The sequence below is a fragment of the Mustela putorius genome, unplaced genomic scaffold (genome assembly GCF_011764305.1).
Source record: "Mustela putorius furo isolate JIRA1106 unplaced genomic scaffold, ASM1176430v1.1 tig00000831_pilon_pilon_pilon, whole genome shotgun sequence".
In the NCBI taxonomy this organism is placed as follows: domain Eukaryota; kingdom Metazoa; phylum Chordata; class Mammalia; order Carnivora; family Mustelidae; genus Mustela; species Mustela putorius.
In genome coordinates, this window is record NW_025421490.1 from 1,813,905 (window position 1) to 1,819,569 (window position 5,665).

General features: G+C 41.5%; 1 pseudogene; it reads left to right on the forward strand.

Annotated features, from left to right (window-relative positions):
* Nucleotides 1-2,287: 2,287 nt before the first annotated feature.
* LOC123393371 lies at nt 2,288-3,682 on the forward strand (annotated as a pseudogene).
* The last annotated feature ends 1,983 nt before the right edge of the window (nt 3,683-5,665 follow it).

A 5,665-nucleotide genomic window follows, 5' to 3' on the forward strand; every position in this document is an offset into this window, starting at 1 on the left:
TAAACTATATATTTGCAGTTATTTTCTGTAGTTGCCCTGGGGATTATAATTAACATCTAATGGGTCTAGATCTTGGTAGTCCAAGTTTTAGCCTTCACCTCTGTGACTTCTGTCAGTGCTACTCTTCTCCCTGAGTAAGACATAGCTGAGCCAAGGCTCTGGACCGACTCAAAGCAGGAAAGGCATAGCCGATCTGAGATCATCACCTTTTACCACTCAAACCACCTTCCTCTTTTCAGAGTTCTTGCCTCCTATTGCAACATTCTCACAATGCACTTTCCATAACCCCCTGGAGGCTGGATTCCACCACCACCTCATCTCACCTTTGCCACAGAGTGATTAAGTGACCTATTAATGAACAAATCACAGGACTTTTTTCCACACAGCCCCCATCCCGAACAGACCTATTCTGTTGTGAAGCAATGAACTCGTTCCTCCCTCCCAGGACTTGTTCGGTTATAGGAATGCTTGTGCAACTTTCTCATTCTGAATGCAGCTCTGCCTAAGGTACTGGGGACTACTTCCTTTTTCCTTGAAATTCTCTGTCCTTGGTTCCTATAAGGCTGTTCTCCTCCGGTTCTTTTTTTCTTGTAACTTTGTCTTTCCTTTTCCTTTCCCTCGTTGACCTGCCAGACTTGAATCCTTGAGGTTCAACTCTCAGTTATTTACATGTCTTCCGTTTATGCTTAAAGACTTCATTGATCCTGGAAACCCAGATCTGATATGGTGTTATGTTAATTATCACATCTCTTCAGCAATAGCGAAGGGACTTCTGTTTATGTCCCAGAACACTCCTTTGAGCTCAGACACGATTTTCTAATCGCCCATTAAACATGTCCATTTAGCTATTCTCCACTCAGCACAAATCCAACAGGTCTAAAAGTCAACTCATTTCCTTCCCTTCCTGTTACTAAGCCCCCTCCATGCCCTCATGACTTTTTCTATTTCCGTGAACAGTGTCCCAATTTTCTCAGTCCTTCAAATTTCAGAATTAAAAAAAAACCAAACAAACACGATTTTCTTTTGTTTTTAAATTATTTGGCTATTTGCCCTCTGTACATAATCACTTAATTTTGCTGAGTGTCCCTTTAATCTCTTGATTCACTTTTTTGGTGGGCGATTGGCAATATCTATTACATATTTTCATGTGCATGTTCTTTGGCTCAAAAATTGTATTTAAAAGAATTTATCACATAATTTTTCTTAAACACCTGAAGAAAGACTTACACATATAGGTATGTTTATTTCAATGTTGTCAAGTAGGAAAAAATTGGAAACAAGCTAAATGTTCCCCACTCACTGATTCTGGATGTAAGTTATCTAAGATACTCTTTTCATGAAAAAAGTAAGTGATGAGATTAAACTCATACTATTATTTTATTTTGCATAACAAAACCACAAAAAGATACATACGTAAGCACACATACTTATATATACATAAGCACTTTTTGTAATATATTTTTCACCATTAAAAAATAAAAATATAATTTACATTACAGTAAGATTTATGCTTTTTAGTGTATAGTTCTGAGTGTTTTTGACAAAGACGTACAATTGTGTGATCCCCTCATAATGGAGATATGGAATAGTTGTGTCAGTCCGAAAATCTCGCCTGTGCCATATATGGTCCACTCCAATTGTCACCCTCAACCTCTGGCCACCAGTGATATATTTTTTTTTGTCTTACATACTTTTATCTTCACCAGAATGTTGTATGAATGAAACTATGCAGTAGACAGCTTCTCGAATTTGGTTCCTTTAAGCTATCATTGCATATTTAGATTTACCCCTGTTGCTAGGTATAACAGTAGTTCCTTTTTAATCACTCAGTAATATTTCATGATATAGAAAGACTACACTTTGTGTATCCATTCTCTAGTTGAAGGACTTTGGATGTTTCAGATTTTAGTACTTAGAAATAAACGTCCATGTAAATTGTAAACATCCATGTTTAGGTGTTTGTGTAAATGCAAGTTTTATCTCATTTGGGTGAGGAAACTCATGGGAATGATGGATAGATCATTTATTATCTTGACTGTGGGGATGGTTTTGTAAGTACAAAGAGATGTCCAAATGTATCAAATTATCCAGTTTAAATATGTGCTATTTAATTTGTGTCAATTATTTGTTGATAAAAGCTGTTAGCAAAATTGAACCCTAACAATATCTGAAAAGCTTTTTGCCTCTTTATCATATAAACATATTATGTAGAAAAGAAGCCATGTTGATGAGTTTAGTCTGCAGACCTGTGGATTTTAAGACTTAGAGGCATCAGATGATGGTGACGATGAGTAAGGGTCTCAGAGATGTGCCATTTAAGTCATCAGGGATGGGGTTTTCTCCTCTCAACTCTTTTTCTCCTGCTGAATGGCCAAATGCTGCACTGTCAAAACAGTAGCCCCTGGCCACATGTGGTTGTTGAGCACTTGAAATGGATCTAGTGAAGAACTACACCGTTCATTTTATTTTATTTTCATTAAATCATAAATTTAGTTAACAGATTTAAATTATAATAGCACATGTGTCTAGTGGCTACATACAGGCCAGAGCAGCTCTAGAACACTTGTGGCTAGAAATCTGTGTCCTTGTCATTCTTTCCCCGTTTGAGCACCATCTGTGTTCTTCTGTCCTCACAAAAGGTAACTGTTAATATCAAGATGATTCCTGGCAATGGTGGTGGAGGCTTCTGCTCCGGGAGATGAAGCAGGAAGCCAGAAGCAGGGAGGAACACCTAAACTTTTCTTTCCTTCTTTTTTTAAAATTTCTTTTCAGCGTAACAGAATTCATTGTTTTTGCACCACACCCAGTGCTCCCTGCAATCCGTGCCTTCCCTAATACCCACCGCCTGGTACCCCAGCCTCCCACCCCCGGCCCCTTCAAAACCCTCAGGTTGTTTTTCCGAGTCCATAGTCTCTCATGGCTCACCTCCCCTTCCAGTTTCCCTCAGCTCCTTCTCCTCACTATCTCCCCATGCCCTCCGTGTTAAACACCTAAACTTTTCAAATCGACCTTAGATGAACACCTGCAACATGACAGAAAGTTCTTCCAGACAGCTCTGCTCCCTGGAGGGCTGCTAAAGCTGTTTGAACATGACAGGTTTGAACTCACAAGCAAAATGAAATTTGCTGTCTGCTTGCTTCTAAAGCCAGGGACAGGGACAGTCACTGGCTACAGGTCTTCAGATGCACAGAGCAAACGCTGTAGTGAACCAGACTTCATCAGATGGGCTCAGCACATAGCCTAGTCATCACTGCTCCAGACACAAGAGAAAGATGAGCTCTGGGACTTTGGCTGCTAGAGCTGGATTTTATGTGGATGGTTGAAAAACTATCTACAGAATGTACTCTTACATAATGAATAAGCTTCACCACTGATAAATGCCAATTTTCCAGTGGACCATGGAAAATTGGCTATTTTTGGCCACTCTGTGGGAGGCCATGGAGCTCTTACTGGTGCTTTGAAGAATCCTGGAAAATGCAAATCTATGTCAGGACTTGCTCCAATTTGCAACCAGTTTTCTGTCTTTGGGGAGATGGGAGAGCACAAATCTCTCAATGGGTATTTGGAATTAGATCAGAATAAATGAAAGGCTTGTGGTGTTGCTGTACTTAGCAAGTTTTATTCAGGTTCTGGTTTAGATGTAATCCGGAAGACGATGACTAAACATGTCAGCAACCAGTGACTTCCTGACATCAGTTGTTTTTAGACTGTAAGAGGGTTATGACTAGAGTTACTTTTCATTACAATTCTCATTAATGACCACATCGGACCTCATGAAGAATTTCTGAATACAGGAAAAATCAGATATAGGAATGTCTTCTGAGTTACAGAAGTTAGAAGAAAGAGGGGCACCTGGGTGGTGCAGCGGGTTAGGTGACCAACTCTTGGTTTGGGCGCAGGTCATGACCTTAGGGTTATGAGATCGAACCCAGCATTGGGATCAGGGCTCAGTGTGGTATCTGCTTGAGATTCCCTCTCTCCCTCTCCCTCTGCACCTCCCCTCTGGGCAGGTGCAGGCTCTCTCTCTAAAATAAATAAAGCTGGGGTGCCTGGGTGGCTTAGTGGGTTAAAGCCTCTGCTTTTGGCTCAGGTCATGATCCCAGCATCTTGGGATCAAGCCCCGCATCAGGCGCTCTGCTCAGCAGGGAGCCTGCTTCCTCCTCTCTCTCTCTGCCTGCCTCTCTGCCTACTTGTGTTCTCTATCTGTCAAATAAATAAATAAAATCTTAAAAATAAATAAATAAATAAAGCTAGTTTAAAAAAGTTTAGAATAAAGAATAGTTATCACATTTTAAAAGACGGGTTTTCATGCCTCTAAAAGAAGCTTCATTCTGTAATTGAGTCATTTAAAGAAATGTGCCTAATCCAAACAAGCAAATTTGAAGAGTGTAATTACAATTTCAGAACGCTTATTGACCATCAGATATGTTTGGATGGCTCTGCACCATTATTCAGAATTTCTGTAGTTACTTTTTTAAAAATGTGGGCAGCCTGGTCTTATTTTATAGATCTTGACACTTTTTATGAGGTTATAGTAAATCATTCAAGACTTGTCTGAAGATCAGGTTTGTTAAATGAAGGATGAATTTTCATCGCTGCATCTGTGAGATCTAAGGTATTCATCCCTTTTGTTCCCAAAGTCAACTTAGATTTAAGCCCTCAGTCTTCTCCTTCTTCCTCATCATGTCAGAAACTGGAAATAGACACTCTGCCCCACTCTGTGCTGTAGAATTCTCCCCTTCCCATTTATGGCATTTGCAGAGGTGATGTTGATTTTTTTTTCATCCGCTATTATTTCATTACAACTAGGAGAAATTCACAAAATAGTCATGAGATAATTTTTTAAAGTTTCCAAAAATACAGACTTTCACCCATGAATGCTTTTATTATTCTTAAAACAGGAAATCTAAAGTAAAGGAGCCTAGCCTGCCTAGGCTCCTTTGGTTTCGATTCAGGACAACTTTCAGTGAGACCTGCCCTGTGGTCACGGATGGTGGATCGGAGAGGGTTTCTTCTAGCCAGGTGTTGGTTCCACACCCCCTGTGGCACCTGCAGCTCAGCCAGCCACTTTTCCCACCAATGCCAGCCGCATGGGCTGGCCCCGGCTCTGGCTCTGCCAATCCTCCTCCCCGCACAGCACCCCACCCCTTTCCTGCTGTCCCCTCCAGAGCGTCCCTGCATGCACACACTGCCAGATGGATCCGTGGGTATCCTGGCCACTCCCTGTCATTCACTGCATCTCTACTTTCTCCAGCCCCTAGCCCTACTGATCCCCCAAAAGGAGAAGCTGGGAAAAGAGCCCAGACTGAGCCAGGTCCCACACCTCACTTAGAGCTGCCCCCTTCCTCCTTCCACCAGATGACTATTAACTGATTCAACAGGATGCAGAGAATTTCTGAAATGGTGTTAAGATGAGCAAGGTACACTTTCTCTCTCTCATATGAAACCCAGATGCTAATGGTTTCGTCCCACATGAGATCTCATTGAAAAGAACAGTAATGCAGAAGCTCAAAGAAAAAGCTAAGAAAGCCAAGCCTTTACTAAAGGTTCAGGCATCCTTCCGGGAGCACCGGTTAGTGCAGGCGAGGTACCCCCCCCCGTCCCCCCCCTGCCCCCACTACTACCACCAGATGGTGTAACCGAAAGTGTGCATGGTGACTCTGTT